Source organism: Lygodium microphyllum, chromosome 2, assembly GCF_053477565.2.
Source record: "Lygodium microphyllum isolate KBCC chromosome 2, Lygodium_microphyllum_v1.1.10, whole genome shotgun sequence".
NCBI classification, from domain to species: Eukaryota; Viridiplantae; Streptophyta; class Polypodiopsida; order Schizaeales; family Lygodiaceae; genus Lygodium; species Lygodium microphyllum.
The window spans coordinates 121732206-121756294 of record NC_141136.1 but is presented as its reverse complement, the minus strand read 5'-3'; the positions used below and the strand labels follow the sequence as shown (position 1 = coordinate 121756294).

The 24089-nt window shown below is 40.4% G+C and overlaps 1 pseudogene; it reads left to right on the top strand.

Moving 5' to 3' along the window:
• The first annotated feature begins 301 nt into the window (after window positions 1–301).
• The window catches only part of LOC148040257 (uncharacterized), a 38929-nt pseudogene continuing 15141 nt past the window's right edge, over window positions 302–24089 (top strand).

Sequence of the window (24089 nt, the reverse complement as noted above, 5' to 3'; positions counted from 1 at the left end):
TGGCCGTTATTTGAGTACCTTGTCTAGACACGATGGATGGTCTAATGTGGACTTCAAGAAGATCAGGAGAAAATCTTATGGGTTCTTCTTGAGAAGTGAGCTACTTTGAAGGCATCCACGAAAGCAAGGAGGACAGCCATTGAGAGTTTTTTGTGATAGATCTGTGTCATGCCCCTAGGGCTGGTTAAATTTTGACAAAGGGACATTGGCTTGCTATGAAGATAATGACTCTGATAACATCAATGATGATGGTCCATAGAATGGTAGAACGGTTAACACAAATGGCATACACAAAACATATATGGGAGCTAGCAATAAAGATGGCAATGGAAAAAGCATAAAGATTTTAGAAGCTCGTGATGGCCACATGACTAAGGTAAGTATTGATGTCGGAATATCGATAGCTTTTTCTGAGGAAAAGGCTCCAATTTGGAATTGTCAGGGAGTCGTAGAAATTATCTATAAAAGCATGAATTAGGGTGCGACATAATAGAGACTGAAGGGGGGGAAGAGCTAGAATGAAGAATGTAATGAAGGACGAGAAGACGACAGACTGGGGAAGACGAGCTCTGCATACGAGGCCGAAGGATGACGGGAGGCGGAAAGACGAAGTTGACGACGGGATGGTGATGAAGAAGAAGAAGAGTAATGCGATAATAAAGGAGGGTGTCTAGCGATTGATTCATCACCTTCCTCGATAGCACCTCCATCATGTTTTTCCCTAATGAGTCTCGACAAGCACTTGATATAAGACCATCTCTGCCACCATGCCAACTCCATTCCGATGCACTTATCGAATCTCCATGTGTTTATAAGGCCTGCACAGTTGCTTGGCATCATATAGAGCCTCCTTCGGCTTAATGTTCTCTGTCACAAGGCCATGGAAGCTGCATTAAATCTTGTGCATCGACTCCATATGTGACAAATACTATGCTGGAGAGGGGAGTAAGAGATATTACTATGCCAAAGGTGCCACGCCGTTGTCATATTGTGTTACAATTGCAACAAAGCTTCAGACAAATTAGACTTCTCAAGTCTCTATTCCGAATTAAATGAACTCGATTCTGGAGCTTTGTGAGATTACTGCAATGTCACCATTGGATGGATGATATGTATCAGATTAAATTTGAAGATTGAAAGCTTCTATTTGAGGATAATATGATGTCCCTGTAACCACATATGAGTTTTAAAGATGGATCTATCACACATATTTTAAGGAAAAGGCCTTCCTCAACCTTTTGGGTCCTTAATTCTTGAAAGAACCATATCTACATTGTCCAAAACACTTTCTAATCACATTTTCTTCTTGTATATTCATACATAACTATTACCCTCTCTTGTATGCAAGGAGCTGTGAATATCTTGGAGAAAGATTCATGAAATTTATTCTTGAATGCATCAAATCAAGAATTTGGGGAAGTGGATCTTTTGAAGATGGAAATTCTTGTTTCCATTTTCACCTTATCATGTCCTCATTTCGATCGAACCTGAATTCTAGCTATTCTTTTACTTCAAATATTCATCATATTCTTCTCCCATATTGCTAAGTGTCCTTGCGGTGAGTGACTTTCACGAACCCCCATGCGCATATTATTCCATGAGACAACAAAAATAGATGCACCTTTACTAATGACTAGGATATGTTAATGTTTTCCACAAGCATCTATTAGTACTAGCCGAAGTTTGTCAAGAATTGCGTGGTGGGGGGACTTGCTCAAGATGCTGCGCCGAACACACACAGAATGCACAAGGAGAAGCTCACTCAAGAGACAAGAAGAGAGATAGAGGCCAAAACGTTTTCTTGCTGATTTCTTCTTCTTCTTCCACACTCTTTACAATGTACACAAAGTATATATAAGATACAACATAAAGGAAAGTGGCCTACTAAGTCAAACAATGCATAACCGACTACATTAGTCGACTGGCTCTATAACTATGCCAGTTGTAAATAGGTGTAACAACCTTAATATAATAAGTAATAAGTTAGTGGCCATGTGAGAGTCATAATGACCACCGACGTGCTAAGTGTAGACGTGTGGACCCATCTAACTAGGCGGTCCATCATCAATGTCCACATGTGTTGAGCTTGTTATCTCAACACTCCCCCTCAAGCTCAACTGCATCTCTGCAACTCCAAGTAAACCTTGAAACTTTTGAAGCTTCTCTATACCCAATGCGTTCGTGAAGATGTCAGCTATCTGATCCTGTGTGCTAACATATACCAAGTCAATCTCACTTGCTAGTACCTTCTCTCTCACAAAGTGGTAGTGTACCTCAATATGTTTTGTCCTGGCATGGAACACAGAGTTCCTAGCCAATAAATGACAACTGGATCTTCCACCTGCACATCCAAATCATCCATTAACTTTTGTAGCCATACTACCTCACATGCTGCAACAGCAGCACCTCTATACTCACCCTCTATACTCGACAAAGCAATTGCAGATTGCTTTTTGCTGCTCCAAGCAACTGCTGCACTACCAAGAGAGAACATGTATCCGCTGGTAGATCTTCTATCAGACATACTACCAGCCCAATCTGCATCTGTGTATCCAAACACCTGTACATTTGTACCTGCCTCATAGAAAAGTCCATAATGTAATGTGGACTTCACATATCTCAATATGCATCTAACTGCATCCAAATGTGGCTTTCTAGGTACTTACCTAAACTGACTTACAAGACCAACAACGTAGCTCAAGTATGGCCTTGTAATGGTCATGTAGATCAAACTCCCCACTATCCTCCTGAACATAGTAGGGTCTTCTATCTCATCCCCAACATCAGCACTCAACTTTACATTTTGCTCCAATGGGACTGAAAGTGGTTTGCATGATGTCATACCATACTTGGACAACATATCCAAGCCATACTGTATTTGGGAGAGCCATATACCATCATCACATCTGATCACCTCAATGCCAAGGAAGTATCTTAGCTCACCTAAATCCTTCATCTCAAACTTCTTCTTCAAAAAGTCCTTGACTTCAGCAATCCCACTATCACTATCACTTGTAATAATCAAGTCATCCACATAGATGACTATGATGACCAAACCTGCATCTCCCTTTCTCACATAAAGTGAGTGATCAGCATCAGAAACATAAAACCCAATATTGACAAGATACTCTCTGATCTTGTCAAACCATGCTCTAGGTGCTTCCTTGAGCCCATAGAGCGCCTTCTTCAACCTACACACATACATGGGATGCTCTAAATCTTCATAACCTGCTGGCTAATCCATATACACTTCTTTCTGCAAATCACCATGCAAGAAGGCATTCTTCACATCCATTTGCTGCAACCTCCAACCTTTGGCTGCTGCCAAAGCAATCACACATCTGACAGTTGCCATCCTAGCAACTGGACTGAAGGTTTTATCATAATCTATGCCATATGTCTGGGCATAGCCTTTTGCAACCAGCCTAGCTTTGTACCTACTAATAGAACCATCTGCATTGTGCTTAATCTTATAAACCCACTTACATCCAATAGCTTTCTTGCCCTTTGGCAATGATACTAGATTCCAAGTCTTATTGGCCTCTAATGCAACCATCTCCTCATCCATTGCTGCATCCCAATGAGCATGACCAACAGCCTCCTCAAAACATGTGGGCTCAACATCCTCAACTAGTTTCACCATATAAGCATAATGGTGAGCTACATAACCTTCAAAACCAAATATTTTAACAAGGTATCTCACCCTGCTAGACCTGCGTACCATTGGATCACTCAATGGAGTCTTTGCATTAACGCGTACTCTCTGTACACCTGGAGTCCTCACTAAAGGAATACCAAGCTCATCATCCAAGCTCTCTGAGCCACTGGAGTCTCCATCAAGAACTGCATCAATGCCTTCTGACACTTTATTCTTTCCTTTGTCTTTACCTGTAGTGCTACTAGATGCACCTGAAGATGTAGAGGTACTCCTTAGTCTCCCAGACCAAGGACTACCAGATGATGTCTCTGGTCCACTAAGAGTCCGTGATTCTTGCTTTTCAGCCTGCACATGAGTGTCATGATCATCATCATCATCCAATGCATCACCACTAGATGCATACCAACTGCTCATTTCATCAAAGATGACATCCCTGCTCACTCTGAACTTACATGTGACAGGGTTATAACAACGATACCCTTTCTGATCTAAAGAGTATCCAATAAAGACACACTTTTCAGCCTTTGGATCCAGTTTCTTTCGCAACTCATCTGGCACATGAACATATGCAATACAGCCAAACACTTTCAAGTGTGAGACATCAGCCTTCTTACTTATAAAACATTCTTCGGGGGTCATACCATGAACTACAGCTATGGGGGTTCTGTTCATAATATAAATAGCAGTATGAATAGCCTCAGACCAAAAATGCTTAGGCATATTCTTTTCAGCCATCAAGGCACATGCAACTTCTGCAATATGCATGTTTTTCCTTTCTGCAATCCCATTTTGCTATGGGGTATACCTGCATGTGAACTGTCTCTTTATCCCATGAGACCTCAGAAAATCACTGAACTCATTCGAGAGGTACTCTCCCCCTTCATCTGACCTTAAGCACTTTACTTTCAAGCTTGTTTCTCTTTCAACTGCAGCCTTGAAAGTTCTAAAGTGCTCAAATGCTTCACTCTTTTCCTTCATAAAATATACCCACACTTTTTTAGAAAAATCATCAACGAATGTGAAAAAGTATGAACTGCCTCCAAGAGATACATTTTTTGTAGGCCCCCAAATGTCTGTATGCACAACATCAAGGATATTTCTGCTTACATCTCTATCATGTGAAAAGTATTGTCTTTCTTGCTTACCAAACTGACATGCTTCGCATACCTTATGAAATTCTGCAACTCTAAATGTAGGCAAACCTGTAACCAACCCTTTGGACTGCATTAATTTTAGCCTTTGTACATTTGCATGTCTAATGCATTTGTGCCAAATTTCAATGTTTGCAACAACACCTTTCCCTTTGGCATACATAGCAGCATTCATAGTAGGAATTCCAGCATCCAGAGTAAACATACATCTAACTCTACTTCCCTTTGCAACTAACCTACACTTGTCATTGAAGTCTTCTACAAAGCAACCCTTTGCATTAAATCTAACTTGCAACCCTTGCTCTACCATTTGACCGACTGACACCAAGTTATTTGTAATAGATGGCACATGTGATACATCTGAAAGACTCTTTGTCTTACCATCATGCAAGAACAAGGGAACTTTTTCAACGTGTGAAATTGGGTGACATGAATCATCACCTGTCTGCACATAACCTGCATTTTTCAAATCCTGCATCTCTCCAAACCATTCTGCATGGCTGGTCATATGATTGGATGCACCTGAATCAACATACCAAACATCATCATGCGTTCCCTTTCCTGTAACAGCATTAAGCATAGCTGCATAACAAAAAGACGTTCATTTTTGTCTTCATTCTGTCTTGAAGACAATGCATAGTTTCCTTGTTGCAACTTACCCCACTGCGAATATCATCTTTCTTAGCATAACATTGGGCTGCAATATGACCTATTTTGCCACAGTAGTGACACACAATACCAGAGTTGTTAGAACCCCTGTTCTGCCATCCACCTCTTCCTCTAAAACTCCCCCTGCCTCTAAAGTTACCACGACCTCCTGAAACCTGCATATCACCAAATTGTTGATTCAATCTGTTTTGCTGGTTGTCACTACCACGTCCTGTACCACGACCTCTTGCAGAGAATCTACCACGTCCCCTTCCTGAATTGGAGTAGAAAGCTTGAACCTATTCACCACTTCTGTCAGATGTCTCACTCTGCTTGTTGATCTCTTCAGTGATCATAAGGGAGACCAACTCATCAAAATCTGGAAATGGCTTTCTAACATATACGGAAGTTACAAAAGACTTCCAAGCATTTTCATTGTTAAGTCCACCCAAGGTAGACGACACCAAATCATCATCATCGGGCATTGCATCAATTGCTGCCAAGGCATCTGCAATGCTCCTTACCTTTAGTGCATACTCATTGATAGATATCTTTCCTTTCTTCAATGTATTCAACTCTTGCTTGAGTTGAATCTTTCGTGCCTTTGTATTTACAGAAAACATACTTTCAAGTATGGTCCAAGCTACATATGAATTCTCTGCATTTCTAATATGTTCCAACATATTATTGTTAATTACTGCAGACAACCAATACATGACCTTCTTGTCTTTTGCATTCCATTCCTTTCGTGCCTTTGTCTCTTCTGCAGTTGGAGGATCACTCACCTCTGGCTCCTTTTCCTCACCTGAATCAAACTCGTAGAGGCCTTTTCTAATAAGGAAGTTCGTGACACGGAACTTCCATGAAGGGTAGTTGTTCTTGTCGAGCTTCTCAATGATGGGGCTTCCACTATTCTTTGCCATTATCACAAAAATAATACCAAACAACAAGCAAATCTTCTGCAACCCTCGACCTGTAGTGCATAGCAATACACCAGACAACCTTTTTCACTGTCTGCCCAACAATACATGCAATCTGCCAACCAGTTTGTAGATAAACCTTGTGTTTACTCGCTGGTAAACACCTTTGAACTTACAGATCTGAAACCTGTAACCTGCGCACCCACTTTCGGTCAATATAATCGAAGTCAGAATGTACCCCGAAACTATTGTCCGCAACCTTGTGGCTCTAAAACGGGGCCTGAAACGGCCTCAGATGCCCAAAATAAATGCGAGAAGCCCTAAAGGGTTGTTCTGCAGAATACACAGCGCTCTTCGCACACACCAAATCTCACTACAATCTGAGACTTTTGCTCGACCCTGCTTTCGGTGCCTCCATAGGCACTATCCAAGAGAGAGAGTGGAAGAATGGAAGAGCTTCTTACCCGTGGCTTGCTTGCTCGAACCTTGCTTCTTCTCCTTCACTTCAGCCTTTGAAATCAGCCTCTCTCAATGGTGCGGCTCTAATACCATGTCAAGAATCGCATGGTGTTGTTGGGACTTGCTCAAGATGTTGCGCCGAACACACACAGAATGCACAAGGAGAAGCTCACTCAAGACAAGAAGAGAGATGGAGGCCAAAACGTTTTCTTGCTGATTTCTTCTTCTTCTTCCACACTCTTTACAGTGTACACAAAGTATATATAAGATACAACATAAAGGAAAGTGGCCTACTAAGTCAAACAATGCATAACTGACTACACTAGTCGACTGACGCTATAACTATGCCAGCTATAAATAGGTGTAACAACCTGAATATAATAAGTAATGAGTCAGTGGCCATGTGAGAGTCATAATGACCACCGACGTGCTAAGTGTAGACGTGTGGACGCATCTAACCAAGTGGTCCATCATCAATGTCCACATGTGTTGAGCTTGTTATCTCAACAAAGTTGAGCCCAAGAGTGCTGTTGATTGGTCCTAGTGTGTTGCTAAAATCTTGGGTTTCAGCGAGTCTAGGACCAATCAACAACACTAGTTGAACCCAATAGTGTTGTTGTTCGGTCCTAGAGTGGAAATCCAAGATTTTAGCAACACACTAGGACCAATCAACAACTCTCTTGGCCTCAACTTCGACTAGCACTGAGAGATGCTTGTGGAAAACATTAGCATATTCTGGTCATCATCGTTAAAGGTGCATCTATTTTCATCCTAAATAAATGTGATAGTCTCTCTTTGATTCTTAGCTTTGAGATAATTGAAGTAAAATTGATATGGATCATCTCTTAGGAGGTTCCACCTAACTTAGCAAGAGGATCCAAATCAAATGTTTGAGCTGCTAACACACAATGATAAGTAACAATGTTGATCCAGAGGTTGGGACCCTCAAGGTGGTTAGCTATGTGCAACTCCATCTCAAGTAGGGTTTTATACAAAAGGGGGTGATGATCTAATTTTGGGTATAGACGAAGTTACATGAGAGAATAATGGAGAGAAGAGAGACGTTGTTGCAGTGAGTTGGATTCGATTGAATTTTTTTGTTGGTACATTACTACTCTACAGCCATGATTTAGCAATCCCTACTATAGGCACGCTCAACTCGATGCATATACAATTTCTTCTAAAATGGGCATTGAGAATTGCATTTTTATTTGATTTTGTTGACTTGGGATTGATCTTGAATTTCTATGGCAAGTTCACAACTAGGGATAAGCCTAAGTGCTCTAGCGTTCTTCTTGGGCAACATCTTTAGTACGACTCATCATGACTTAGAGTAGTTGCATGGGGCATCCTTCAATATGTATAGGCATGTGGTTCACAAGTAAGCACATGAGACCTTGATTTTTAGGAAGGATGTCCATCATTTTTTCCACATTGGCCATTTGGATTGAGACAAACTTTTGTAGAGTACTAGGGAATTTCCTTCTTATGCACATACCTTAAGCTAAGTTGAGTAACACCTTAGTAGGATCGAGATTCATGCTCTATGCTAGGGTGTTAGTTGTGTGAACACAAGCATTTGTAGTACATGGTGCAAGTGAAACTCACGAGTCACTACTTGGTGTAGGGACTAAAATAGATGTAGCTAGTTTTTCAAGTAGCTCAACAAGATAGAGATACTTTGATATTACCTTTTTCAATGACATTTGTATACATGGTGGAATAGGTGTGTGCACCCATAATGTTCTCCTAATGATATTAACTCCATGGCTTCTTTGTAATAAAAGGTAGAAATATCTTCTACATATGCTTCCTATGGGCCTTGAAGTGTAGAAGCTCATTTCCGAGTAATACTGATGCATGGAAGAAGAAATGATCATGGTGATGCCATTTTCTGATCATCTAGAAACGTGTTGTACTCTCTCAAGTGCCTCTTGTTGGATATAAGGAATGACAACAATAGCAAAAATGGAATTTGACATGTTGTGTAGTTACTCCAAAGCAACATTGCACCTTATTTTCAAAAGAGTAATGTTTATGTAGATTTTGATTATACCAATGGAAATGATGATAGGCAAAAGAATATTTATTGACTATACAAATGGAAACAATGATAGGCAAGAGAATGTGGGTGAGTTCAAAGCTTCACAAGAGACAAAGTAAGCATTTTATGAGCTAGATTGCTATTTGTGGATTATGCCAGCACAATTTTTGATTCATTTCTCTTGAGATAATGAACATTCCCATGTAGTGTTTCCACCGTACTTTTATCTAAGTAGTGTGAGTTGATAAGGTTTGATGTGGATATAGATAAGTGTGATACAAGCTAAGGCTCATAGGTTGCAGCTAATAGGAAAATTGTGATTTTGTGTTGGGCACTATATTAAAGAGAATGTATGCTAAGTGTGCTATGCTTACAAAAGTGCAAGAAGTGTTCAAAAAAAGCTTACAGCACCACATGTAATCTCTTGGATTGTCCTAACTGCTCAATATCTAGACATGGACATCATGATAAATCTTTGGGATGCTTTGGGCACATCCAAGATGAAGGTCTCTCTCTAAATGTTGTTGTGTAGGTTTATCCACTTGCACATGTCTAGGTCTATGAGTCAACGAGCATAAACACACTTTGTCTAAATTAGTACTCAAAAGCAGGAAATGTAAGGGAAGATAGATAGATAGATAGATAGACAAATAGAGAGACAGACAGAAAGATAGACAGACAGACAAACAGAGTGACAGAGAGAGAGAGAGAGAGAGAGAGAGAGAGAGAGAGAGAGAGAGAGAGAGAGAGAGAGAGAGAGAGAGAGAGAGAGAGAGAGAGAGAGAGAGAGAGAGAGAGATAGATAGATAGATAGATAGATGGATGGATGGATGGATGGATGGATGGATGGATGGATGGATGGATGGATGGATGGATGGATGGATGGATGGATGGATGGATGGATGTGAGACATAAACCTATGAATCAACGAATATAAACACACCTATAAATGTTTGGTCGTGTATTGCACAAATATATCAAATGTCCAATTGTGTGTTGATAAAGTGAAGTGTCAAAAGTATCACTGGTATCCTAAAGAGAAATATGGTATCCTAAAGAGAATGTATGCTAAGTGTGCTATGCTTACAAAAGTGCAAGAAGTGTTCAAAAAAAGCTTACAGCACCACATGTAATCTCTTGGATTGTCCTAACTGCTCAATATCTAGACATGGACATCATGATAAATCTTTGGGATGCTTTGGGCACATCCAAGATGAAGGTCTCTCTCTAAATGTTGTTGTGTAGGTTTATCCACTTGCACATGTCTAGGTCTATGAGTCAACGAGCATAAACACACTTTGTCTAAATTAGTACTCAAAAGCAGGAAATGTAAGGGAAGATAGATAGATAGATAGATAGACAAATAGAGAGACAGACAGAAAGATAGACAGACAGACAAACAGAGTGACAGAGAGAGAGAGAGAGAGAGAGAGAGAGAGAGAGAGAGAGAGAGAGAGAGAGAGAGAGAGAGAGAGAGAGAGAGAGAGAGAGAGAGAGAGAGAGAGAGAGAGAGAGAGAGAGAGATAGATAGATAGATAGATAGATAGATAGATAGATAGATAGATAGATAGATGGATGGATGGATGGATGGATGGATGGATGGATGGATGGATGGATGGATGGATGGATGGATGGATGGATGGATGGATGGATGGATGGATGGATGGATGGATGGATGGATGTGAGACATAAACCTATGAATCAACGAATATAAACACACCTATAAATGTTTGGTCGTGTATTGCACAAATAGATCAAATGTCCAATTGTGTGTTGATAAAGTGAAGTGTCAAAAGTATCACTGGTATCCTAAAGAGAAATATGGTATCCTAAAGCAGAGATAGGTTTGTAGTCCTCAAATTGAAAACGTTGTAGTAGTTATACTTGGATTACCTCAAAATAATACCCCTCTCAACAATATCAAATTGGATATCGAGGTAGTAGCAAGTGGCCAAGATCTATCATAGGAAATGCTTGTTGTAAATCAGCCTTAAACATTGAAATTGTTTGCTCATTCCCCCTATGAAGAGCATATCATCAGCATAGAATATTAAAATAAGAAGATCATGCCCCTCCTATCTAATGTAAAGGGTGCTCTTACTCCAGATGTTTTAAAAGCCTAGGCCAATAAATTTTGAATCTTCTCATACTATGCCAATGGTGCCTTGATTTAGTCCATACGAGACTTTTTGCAAATGGTAGAATTTCTTTTCCATATCCTCTTGCACAAACTGTGGTGGTTGGTTGATGTATACTTCTTCATTAAAGTCACCATATAAGAGCTTAATGTTAAGCTGATGCTCATTTCAGCCATGATGTGCAATCAAAGCAATGATTGTATGGATGATTGTCACACGTGATATGGGTGCATAGGTCTTTTTGTAATCAATGCCTTGTCTTTGAGCATAACCCTTTGTCACACAAGTCTAACTTTGTGTCGCGATCAATGCTATTGTTTGCATGATGTTGAAGCTTAAAGATCCACTTAGTACCGGTGATAGACTTGCCCTTAATAGGAAAGTCACATAAATTCCACGTATTGTTCTCATCAATGCTTTGTAACTTTGATCGCATGGTATCCAGTCAATGTGTATCATCCTCAACACAAAGAGGCTCTTCACTACAAGCAGTGGACAATAAAGACAATCTATAAATCTCACTGATACTTGATGAGATGTTTGGGAAAAGGGGCAGCTTGTTTGTTATGTCATAAGGTATCGGCGAACAACCATCTAGGCATTGTTTTTGCTTCACAAATGGCAGCTCTTTGTGTAGTCTTTGCATCATCATGATTTGTTGTCTCAATGGAGTGAAAAGTAGGTTGAAGATTAGTGCATAAAGTTATTGAATTTGTTAAAATGATGCATGAGATTGAGTGCATGCATGCTTAAAAATATCTGGCAATCATATGAATAATGGCATAAGTGAATCAACTACATCTTTGGGGCCAATAATTGGTTGGTGTTTGCAAACTAGTAAACGCATTTCTGAATTTTTCGGCAAAGACTATTTCTAGTGACAATGACTTTGCTTGTAACTAGTTGATACAATTGATAGCCTTGCTCTCAATATTGTACCTAAGAAAAATACATTTAGTTACATTGTCTTGCAACTTGTGTCTCTTTTGAGATGGGACATGAGTGTAGGCAAGACATCCAAAAGTATGCATGTACCTGACCATTAGCTTTTTACCATTCCATGCCTCATAAGATGTGATAGTTTAATGCCTAATTAGATGAATGATTCAATGCATAGAAAGTTGCAAGAATCACATCCAACCAAAACTTATTTCGCAAAGACTTTCCCTTAAGCATACTAGCATCTTGACCCATAGGAGATTTTTTCTTATGCTTGGCAAGACCATTTTTTTGTGGTATAAGGCGTAGTGCATTGATTGGTAATGTTTCTTGAAGAAAGAAATACTGCAAATTCCTTTGACATGTATTCCTCTTCTTTGTCAATGTGGAAAGTAATCAATTTGCAGCCATTGGATCTTTTTGAAAATTCATTTCAGTCCCTGTCTTGGCCCAAAAATTTAAGTGTGACCAACCACGATTAAATTGGCTAGGCCATTAGGTGGTCTTGAGTATTAATTAGCTCTTGAATTAATGTTATTGACTTGATTAATGCCTAGTTCCTAGCATCACCACTAACACTTATTTTCCAATTAAATACCCTAGACCAAAACTATCACTAAACTTGACCAATATAGCATAGTCACAAGTGACAGTCATTTTTGGACTTGATTGTGGAATGGCACTATGCACAAGTCTATGTTGGACCCATACTCCCATCCTTGGGAAAGCTAAATCTATGCATCTTGCCAAGCAAAAAATGCTTCACATATGTGCTTATGAGACACATATTTCAAGCAAATCATATTAGAAATGCAATCCACACTTGCTAGAGAATATGAACCATGCTTTGCACGAGGAGAGATTCAAAAGATGGCATAAGATCATGAACTTTCAATCAGAACCTAGTAAGAGCTTTTTAAATATAAACAAAAATGGTTTAGTATTCATCAAAGTACATTCAAGGTTGGTACATCTTTATGTCTCTAGGAAGTGAGTTCAAGGACGGCTTGTTAGAAGACAGCTTGTAAAGATGGAAACTTTTAATAATGTAGTGGAGAGTGTTAAAATCACATTAGCACAAATTGCACGGTCTGTGTCACAGAAAATAAGAGAACGGTTTCCAAGAGATGAACTATTGGAGGCAATGTCAATTGTTTATCCACAATTTTGGAACCATCAGCAAGACATGCATGCTCTTCAAGTAGATTCAAGAAAAAACACTATATTAGGGAATTTGGAAATTCTCATATAGTTTGGGAACTCCCAATATAGTTAATGTTTGGCCAGATGATCAAATCTTGTCTCTTTACTTGAAAGTGAAGTCTACCCTAATTACTAAATAGGTTATATTTCCAAATCCCACTTTGAAGTATGGATTAAGATTTAGCCACATGGCCAAATCTTTAAACCTTATTTGAAAGCGGGACTTGGGAGATTCCCAAATTCTCTAATATGGTGTTAAAAGAGTTTATGTTCTTAAATATCACTTTGGAAAAATGTTACAATTGCAAGGGTCTGACGCAACATTCTCGATAATAGATGGAGATGCACTTTTGCAACAATCACAATGCTTTGGAGAGACCATGTGGCATCAATTTATAGAACTTGTAGAGCCTACAAAATTAGGTGCAGTTACTCGATTATGGAATAGGTTGAGCATGAGTCAAGTTTTCTAAGATCGTATGCCTGAATATTTTCAACTTGTTGACTTGGCTCAAACAATGATTTTAGGATCTACGGAGGATGAAAGAATGTTTAGTAATACTCAGTAGAGAAATTTCCCTATGACCAAGCTTTGGCATATTGGATATCATTCAATAATCAGAAAAATCAATTAGATATCGACACAAGGTCAACATTAGTACCATCATCATCATCAACAAAACTACATGAAAATGACGAAGTTCCTAATACTAATGCATGGTAAGCCTAAGATAATCAAGTTTCTCTTTCTGTAATCAACTTGAATGGTGAAGCTTTTGTGCAGACAATCCAAGTGAATGTTGCACTATGGCTTATCAATACAATATTTATAAGTATTTGCTCACAGGAAAGTTGAGCTTTAATAAATGTGTATTAACTTGATTTACCTTGCTCTAGTTGTACTATTTTCATTGCAATAACATGATCATTGGTTGAATTATCTTTTATTCAATGATTTTTCTACGTTGTTATTAAGAAAACTTTACCATATTGAGCTCAAAAATAACACTTTAAACCTTTTATTACTTTATTATTTTCATAAAAAATATTCGCCAACCAATTATAGGATATCTTTGGTTTTGAGAACAAATCACCACACTTTTGAAAGTCTAAAATATAAGTTTTGCCACATATTCTATAACATGAAAGTATACATTGGCTCTTAAAATCATCTATGGTGTTGGCCTAAACCATAGTTAGTCATGGTTTGTGGTAACCTATTTGTACTATCTCTTTCGTGTCAGTAGAGATTGAATAATGAAGATGAAGGAGATGAACTGAGTACTCACTCTTTGGCTCCACTCTGTCTCTCTTGTCTTTGAACACATACATGATAAATAACTTGAGGTAACTAGACCTATCACAAAATCCCTATCTAGTCAATACAAACTTAAATGAGCCATGTTAGATATTAACAATGAGAATCAAAGCCCACTTACCTCAGCACTCCCCGAATCTCAAAAAGTCATGTATGGTCCACACGAGAATGGCTTGTATATTAGCAAACCGCCGATCATCATGCTTGCTCATGTTTTCCATAGTGATCCCCTCCTCCCACAAAATCTTGAGCTCATCAACTAATGGATGGAGGTAGACATCCATGTTTTTGACTTTGTAACGCCAAGGAATGAGCAAGCTAAAGATCAAGTGCCCTTTCTTTGTAGAAAGCCATGGCGGCATGTTGTAGTTAATAAGGACTACATGCCACACACTATAAGAAGTCGAATGAAGACAGAATTGTTGAGATGACAAGCTCAACACATGCGGACATTGATGATGGACCGCCTGGTTAGATGGGTCCACACGTCTATACCTAGCACGTCAGTGGTCATTATGACTTACACATGGCCACTGACTCATTACTTATTATATTCAGGTTGTTACACCTATTTACAGCTGGCATAGTTATAGCGCCAGTCGACTAGTGCAGTCGGTTATGCATTGTTTGACTTAGTAGGCCACTTTCCTTTATGTTGCATCTTATCTATACTTTGTGTATATTGTAAAGAGTGTGGAAGAAGAAAAAAAAAACCAGCAAGAAAACGTTTTGGCCTCCATCTCTCTTCTTGTCTCTTGAGTGAGCTTCTCCTTGTGCATTTTGTGTGTGTTCGGCGCAACATCTTGAGCAACTCCCCCCACCACGCGATTCTTGACAAGAATGGGTTCACACCATCCATAGCAAGACCAAGCCAAAGATTTCTTGGCTCTCGTGAATAGCCTAGAAAGGTGGAGTCAATGTGACTCCATATGCACGAATCTGCCGATATTCTTTGGACTCCATCTATGGATCTATTCTGTGCATGCCACATTGTCAAGCTTGCCGTGCTTAACATATGAAACATGTGACATATATGCGGTATAAGTGAAAAGTGCTTGAGAATCTTCTAGAGAGATGATTTGTCCTTGTTGCAAGTCTTGTCGATACCTATGAGTACCATACTTCGGACATGTCTCCATAGTCATGTAGTCTCCTCAAAACAGAACACAATCATTGACACATGCATGGATATTGTTGTAGTCCATGCCAAGCTTTCGCAATACTAATCGTACGTCATCATAGGACTTAGGCATCGTGTTTTCAAATGGTAATATGTGATATTATAACAAAAAAAAAATGAAGCACCCTTGAAAAGCACAAGAAGCATGTTTTATAATGGAATCAAAAAAATCAACAAAGTATAGAATGTACCTGAACAACTTAGTCACACTCGCATTACTCCACCCGTACTTTGTCTACACACTTAGAAGTGCAAGCATCATCTATAAGCAAGATACTCAACACCAATCATATGGTATGAGAACTTTCTCTCTCAGTGGATCAGACGAGTCAACATCCATGGGTAGTAATGTATCAATCATTACCTCCATCTCAAGTTCCAAGATTAGAGGAAGGTTTGAAAGGCCCATTGTCTCCTCTAGGATTGGAGGAAGGTCCCAAAGGCCCATTATCTCCTCTAGGATTGGAGGAAGGTCCCAAAGGCCCATTGTCTCCTCTAGTATTGAGGGTGTAGTCTATGGCATGCCCTCAAATTAGTGTATCTAATAAAGCACTCCATCCATTGCATACCCACGAACTCTTTTGATGGGCCACAATAGGGTGCATTCCTTGGGATGAAGCGTCATCTCTCTTTACAAATTTTGAGGGCATGTATAATATTTTTCTATGTGATATTTAATTACTTTTTGAATGTAAAGCATCATTGATACACACTTTTCTTACAATTCGCTCAAAATCTGAGATTACCTGGTCAATAATCTCCAATTGAAACTCGCCAAAGCATTGTACGTGGTTTATGGACAAGCAATGCTTTTGTCCAATAGCCAGCTTCTGGCACTGATTGCAAGGATACATGACACACTGATTTAGATATGCCATGCAATCTTGGATGTTACGAACATCATCATTTTCCATTTGGTCTATGGTACAATAAACAATATGTTTTTGTTTCCCTCATTGATGATCTTCCTCTATTTTGATCTCTACTTATCTTTCTCAATCTCCATTCTTATATTTCCTACAAGTTATTTTCTCTCTCCCCTCTTTATTTCTCTTGCCACCCCTCTTTCTCTCTCCATTTCCCTTTCTTTGTTTGCCTCCTTTCATCTCTTTGTTTCTCTATTTCCCTCCTCTCTCTCTCTCTACCATTTCTTTCCTTCTTTCCATTCATTTCTCTCTCCCCTCTTTATTTCTCTCCCCACCCCTCTGTCTCTCTCCCTTTCCCTTTCATTGTTTTCCTCCCTCCTCTCTCCCATTTTTTCTCTCTCTCTACCATCTCTCTACTTCTCTCCATTCCTTTTCTCTCCCCTTCTCTTTATCTTTATCTCCTTTTATCTATCCATCCCCCTTGCTATTTCTCTCCCCACTCCTCTTTCTCTCCTGCTTTCCCTTTCTTTGTTTGCCTCCCTCCATCTCTCTTTGTCCACTAATTTTCTCTCCCCTCGTCTCTCTATCATTATCTATCCCTCTCTCTATTTCTCTCCCCACCCCTCTTTCTCTCTCTTTTTCCCTTTCTTTCTTTGTCTCCCCTTATATTTCTTTGTTTCTCTCTCCCCCTCTCATTGTTTCTCTCTCTCTTCGTGCATCTTGCCTCCCCACTCTCACTTCTTCTCTCTCTTCATTTCCCTCCCTTCTTCTCTCTATTTCTCTCTCTTTCTTTCCTTTTCTACTCACTTAATGCATCTCGTTACAATCAAAATCAAAGATAGAAAATAAAAAACTTATAAATCAAGGATATTGAAAGACCCTCTCTCCCCACCTCTCTTTGAATCTCTAGTCTTCCCTCTTCCCTCTTTATTTTTCTATATTTCTATTCTCTCTAATTCTCTCGTTGTTTTCCTATTTCTCTCTCACTCTCTATTTGTTGTTCTCTGTATCTCTCTTTTCTGTCTCTTTCCATTTCTTTTTCTCTCCCCTCTCTCTTTTATTTTCACTCTCCTTTCTCTCTTTACCTCACCCTTCTTTTCTACCTTTTCCTTCTCTCTCTACAAAGGCACGAAAGATTCAACTCAAGCAAGAGTTGAATACATTGAAGAAAGGGAAGATGTCTATCAATGAGTATGCATTGAAGGTAAGGAGCATTGCAGATGCATTGGCAGCGATTGATGCAATGCCCGATGATGATGATTTGGTGTCGTCAACCTTGGGTGGACTTAACAACGAAAAGGCTTGGAAGTCTTTTGTAACTTCCGTATATGTTAGAAAGCCATTCCCAGATTTCGATGAGTTGGTCTCTCTAATGATCACTGAAGAAATCAACATGCAGAGTGAGACATGTGAAAGAAGTGGTGAACAGGTCCAGGCTTTCTACTCTAGTTCAGGAAGGGGACGTGGCAGGTTCTCTTCAAGAGGCCGTGGTACAGGACGTGGTAGTGACAACCAACAAAACAGATTAAATCAGCAATTTGGCGATATGCAGGTTTCAAGAGGTCATGGTAACTTTAGAGGCAGGGGGAGCTTTAGAGGAAGAGGTGGATGGCAGAACAGAGGTTGTAACAACTCTGGTATTGTGTGCCACTACTGTGGCAACACAGGTCATATTGCAGCCCAATGTTATGCTAAGAAAGATGATATCCGCAGTGGTAAGTTGCAGCAAGGAAACTATGCATCATCTTCACGGCAGAATGAAGACAAAAATGAACGTTTGTTCGTTATGCAGCATATGCTGAATGTTGTTATAGGAAAGGGAACGCATGAAGAAGTTTGGTATGTTGATTCAGGTGCATCCAATCATATGACTAGCCTAGCCATGCAAAATGGTTTGGAGAGATGCAAGATTTGTAGAATGCAGGTTATGTGCAGATGGGTGATGACTCATGCCACCCAATTTCACACATTGGAAAAGTTCCCTTGTCCTTGCATGATGGTAAGACAAAGAGTCTTTCAGATGTATTACATGTGCCATCTATTACAAAGAACTTGGTGTCAGTCGGTCAAATGGTAGAGCAAGGGCTGCAAGTCAAATTTAATGCAAAGGGCTGCTTTGTAGAAGACTTCAATGACAAGTGCAGGTTGGTAGCAAAGGGAAGTAGAGTTGGACGTATATTTACTCTGGATGCTGGAATTCCTACTATGAATGCTACTATGTATGCCAAAGGAAAAGGTGTTGTTGCAGACATTGAAATTTGGCACAAACGCATTGGACATGCAAATGTACAAAGGCTGAAATTAATGCAGTCCAAAGGGTTGGTTACAGGTTTGCCTACATTTAAAGTTGCAGAATTTCATAAGGTATGCGAAGCATGTCAGTTTGGTAAGCAGACAAGACAACCCTTTTCACATGACAGAGATGTAAGCAGAAATATCCTTGACGTTGTGCATACGGACATTTGGGGGCCTACACAAAATGTATCTCTTGGAGGCAGTTCATACTTTGTCACATTCATTGATGATTGTTCTAGAAAGCTGTGGGTATATTTTATGAAGGAAAAGAGTGAAGCGTTTGAGCACTTTAGAACCTTCAAGGCTGCAGTTGAAAGAGAAACAGGCTTGAAAGTAAAGTGCTTGAGGTCAGATGGAGGGGGAGAGTACCTCTCAAATGAGTTCAGTGATTTTCTAAGGTCTCATGGGATAAAGAGACAGTTCACATGCAGGTATACTCCACAGCAAAATGGGGTTGCAAAAATGAAAAATAGGCATATTGCAGAAGTTGCACGCGCCTTGATGGCGGAAAAGAATATGCCTAAGCATTTCTAGTCTAAGGCTGTTCATACTGTTGTTTATATTATGAACAGAACCCCCATAGCTGCAGTTCATGGTATGACTCCTGAAGAATGCTTTACTGGCAAGAAGCCTGATGTATCACACTTAAAAGTGTTTGGCTGCATTGCATATGTTCATGTGCCAGATGAGTTGCGGAAGAGACTGGATCCAAAGGCTGAAAAGTGTGTCTTTATTGGATACTCTTTAGAGCAAAAAGGGTATCGCTGTTATAACCCTGTCATATGTAAGTTCAGAGTGAGCAGGGATGTCATCTTTGATTAAATGAGCAGTTGGTATGCATCTAGTGGTGATGCATTGGATAATGATGATGATCATGACACTCATATGCAGGCTTAAAAGCAAGAATCACGGACTCTTAGTGGACCAGAGACGTCATCTGGTAGTCCTTGGTTTGGGAGACTAAGGAGTACCTCTACATCTTCAGGAGCACCTAGTAGCACTACAGGTAAAGACAAAGGAAAGAATAAAGTGTCAGAAGGCATTGATGCAGTTCTTGATGGAGACTCTAGTGGCTCAGAGAGCTTGGATGATGAGCTTGGCATTCCTTCAGTGAGGACTCCAGGTGTGCAGAGAGCACGCGTTAATGCAAAGACTCCATTGACTGATCCAGTGGTACGCAGGTCTAGCAGGGTGAGATACCCTGTTAAAAGATTTGGTTTTGAAGGTTATGCAGCTCACCATTATGCTTATATGGTGAAACTAGTTGAGGATGTTGAGCCCACATGTTTTGAGGAGGCTGTTGGTCATGCTCATTGGGATGCAGCAATGGATGAGGAGATGGCTGCATTAGAGGCCAATAAGACTTGGGATCTATGATCATTGCCGAAGGGCAAGAAAGCCATTGGATGTAAATGGGTTTATAAGATTAAGCACAGTGCAGATGGTTCTATTAGCAGGTACAAAGCTAGGCTGGTTGCAAAAGGCTATGCCCAGACATATGGCATAGATTATGATGAAACCTTCAGTCCAGTTGCTAGGATGGCAACTGTCAGATGTATGATTGCTTTGGCAGCAGCCAAAGTTTGGAGGTTGCAGCAAATGGATGTGAAGAATGCCTTCTTGCATGGTGATTTGCAGGAAAAAGTGTATATGGATCAACCAGCAGGTTATGAGGATTTAAAGCATCCCACATATGTGTGCAAGTTGAAGAAGACACTCTATGGGCTCAAGCAAGCACCTAGAGCATGGTCTGACAAGATCAGAGAGTATCTTGTCAATATTGGCTTTTATGTTTCTGATGCTGATCACTCGCTTTATGTGAGAAAGGGAGATGCAGGTTTGGTCATCATAGTCATCTATGTGGATGACTTGATTATTACAGGTAATAGTGAGAGTGGGATTGCTAAAGTCAAGGACTTTTTGAAGAAGAAGTTTGAGATGAAGGATTTAGGTGAGTTAAGGTACTTCCTTGGTATTGAGGTGATCAGATGTGATGATGGTACATGGCTGTCCCAAAGACAGTATGGCTTGGATATGTTGTCCAAGTATGGTATGATAGCATGCAAACCACTTTCAGTCCCATTGGAGCAGAATGTAAAGTTGAGTGCTGATGTTGGGGATGAGATAGAAGACCCTACTATGTTCAGGAGGATAGTGGGGAGTTTGATCTACATGACCATTACAAGGCCAGACTTAAGCTACGCTGTTGGTCTTGTGAGTCAGTTTATGCAAGCACCTAGAAAGCCACATTTGGATGCAGTCAGACGCATATTGAGATATGTGAAGTCCACATTACATTATGGACTTTTCTATGAGGTAGGTACAGATGTACATGTATTTGGATACACAGATGCAGATTGGGCTGGTAGTATGTCTGATAGAAGATCTACTAGTGGATACATGTTTTCTCTTGGTAGTGCAGCAGTTGCTTGGAGCAGCAAAAAGCAATCTACAGTTGCTTTGTCGAGTACAGAGGCTGAGTATAGAGGTGCTGCTGTTGCAGCATGTGAGGTAGTATGGCTGCAAAAGTTATTGGCTGATTTGGATGTGCAAGTGGAAGGTCCAGTTGTCATTTATTGTGACAACATGAGCAGTATACAGTTGGCTAGAAACCCTATGTTCCATGCCAGGACAAAACATATTGAGGTACACTACCACTTTGTGAGAGAGAAGGTACTAGCAGGTGAGATTGACTTGGTGTATGTTAGCACACAGGATCAGATAGCTGACACCTTCACGAAGGCATTGGGTATAGAGAAGCTTCAAAAGTTTCGAAGCTTACTTGGAGTTGCAGAGATGTAGTTGAGCTTGAGGGGGAGTGTTGAGATGACAAGCTCAACACATGCGGACATTGATGATGGACCGCCTGGTTAGATGGGTCCACACGTCTACACCTAGCACGTTAGTGGTTATTATGACTTACACATGGCCACTGACTCATTACTTATTATATTCAGGTTGTTACACCTATTTATAGCTGGCATAGTTATAGCGCCAGTCGACTAGTGCAGTCGGTTATGCATTGTTTGACTTAGTAGGCCACTTTCCTTTATGTTGCATCTTATCTATACTTTGTGTACATTGTAAAGAGTGTGGAAGAAGAAAAAAAAAACCAGCAAGAAAACGTTTTGGCCTCCATCTCTCTTCTTGTCTCTTGAGTGAGCTTCTCCTTGTGCATTCTGTGTGTGTTCGGCGCAGCATCTTGAGCAACTCCCCCCACCACACGATTCTTGACAAGAATGGGTTCACACCATCCATAGCAAGACCAAGCCAAAGATTTCTTAGCTCTCGTGAATAGTCTAGAAAGGTGGAGTCAATGTGACTCCATACGCATGAATCTGTCGATATTCTTTGGACTCCATCTATGGATCTATTCTGTGCATGCCACATTGTCAAGCTTGCCGTGCTTGACATATGAAACATGTGACATATATGCGGTATAAGTGAAAAGTGTTTGAGAATCTTCTAGAGAGATGATTTGTCCTTGTTGCAAGTCTTGTCGATACCTATGAGTACCATACTTCGGACATGTCTCCATAGTCACGTAGTCTCCTCAAAACTGTAAAAGTCCGCGTGGAAAAAAAATAGATCGGGCTTTTGAATTTTTTTTTTAAATTTATTCCCCCCCCTTATCCCTCCAGCTGACTGACGAGCTGGAGGGGGAGGGGAATAGAAGGAGTTATGAAGCTCCTTGGTGGAGCTTGTGGAGGGAGGGAGGGCATGCGTGTGGACACACAGGAGGAGAAGATCCCCCTCCCTCCACTATTTAAACGAGGGGAGGGGAGGGGCCGCTGAAAAAAAAGGCTGGGGGGGCTGTGAGAAGAACCGAACGCCGCCATAGCTTCGAGTTGAAGGAAGGAGACGAATCGCCACTGCCACGCCGACCCTCTGCCCTCCATCACGCCACCATCGACTGCTGCAGTCTAGTCCCGCCGTTTTGGCCGAATTAGCTGTTCTTCCCCCCCCCCCCACGTGGGCCTTCCAGAAGCCCCTTGGAAGGTTCCAAGGTGGGCTTCTTAAGCCCTTGTTCTTCCCCCCCCTCCTGGGGTTTTAAATCCCCCCCCTAAGCCCTTGTTCTCCCCCCCCTCCCGGGGTTTTAAATCCCCCCCTAAGGCCCTTGTTCTTCCCCCCCCCCCCCCTCCGGGTTTTTAAACCCCCGTAAGGCATTGTTTCCCCCCTCCCGGTATAATTCCCCTCCTAAGCCTTGTTCTGTTCCCCTCCGGTTTTTTTAATCCCCCAAAAGTCCTTATTACCCCCCCTTCCCCCCCCCCCCCCCCCGGGTTTAAATTTCCCCCCCTAAGCCCCCTTGTTTCCTCTTCCGGTTTTAATTCCCTAAGCCCTTGCTCTTTTCCCTCCTCATAGCTCTTTAGATTTTTCAGGTCGCAACCATAGGCCTACCTTGTCCTAAGGCTACCTTGCAGACTTCGATTCTCTTGCGTTAACCCCTTCACTCACTTTCAAACCTTTTTGTGCAAGTGCTCTCGTAGTTGAGCTTTGTGTTCTTAATCTTATCAAACAAGCCGGTGTCCACACACTCCCATGTCCTAAAAAAATCAAATTCATCATCATGGCTTCGTATGGTATCCCGTAAGGAAGAAATAGCCGTGAGATAAAAGATAGGGAGGGAAGTAGAGGGAGTAAAAAGAGGGAGTGAAGGAGGAAGAGTGGGAAAAAGGTAAAAGATAAGGAAGGAGAAGACGGTGGAATTCCAAGAAGAAAAGGGAAAAGGCTATCTCACATTCGAACTACGATGCCGCCAAAGAAAATCCAAGGTGTAGCTGCGGGAGGGTCATCTCCCGGTATCCATGTGGATATCTCACCTCAAAGCCAGGTTTTTTCTTCTTGGTGTTAATTCGGTTTTAAGTCAATCATGCAAAGGAAAATTGTTAAGAAAAGATATATTTGTTTGAGTTATTTTTAACGAAGGATTTAGCTTATGAATAACAATGTATACAAATTAGCTTTCTTCAAATTGCATCAAGCATTATAAAATTATAGGCAAGATTAACCATTTACTATAGTAATATATTCCTAAAGTGTAGAAATTATATCTTGCACCATTAGTCTTATTCCTTTCGCAACGAATCATGGTAAAATGGCTAAATTCATGGAAGGTTTCTTCGATGCTCAAATTACTAGGGAGTTATCTTTGCTAGTTGCACATCTTAGCAAGGCAACTGTTGTTATTTGGCATGAGTTCGTCTTTAAAGAAAACGGAAGTTAAATGTTAGGAATTAATAAGTATAAAAATTAAATATACAAACTCATTT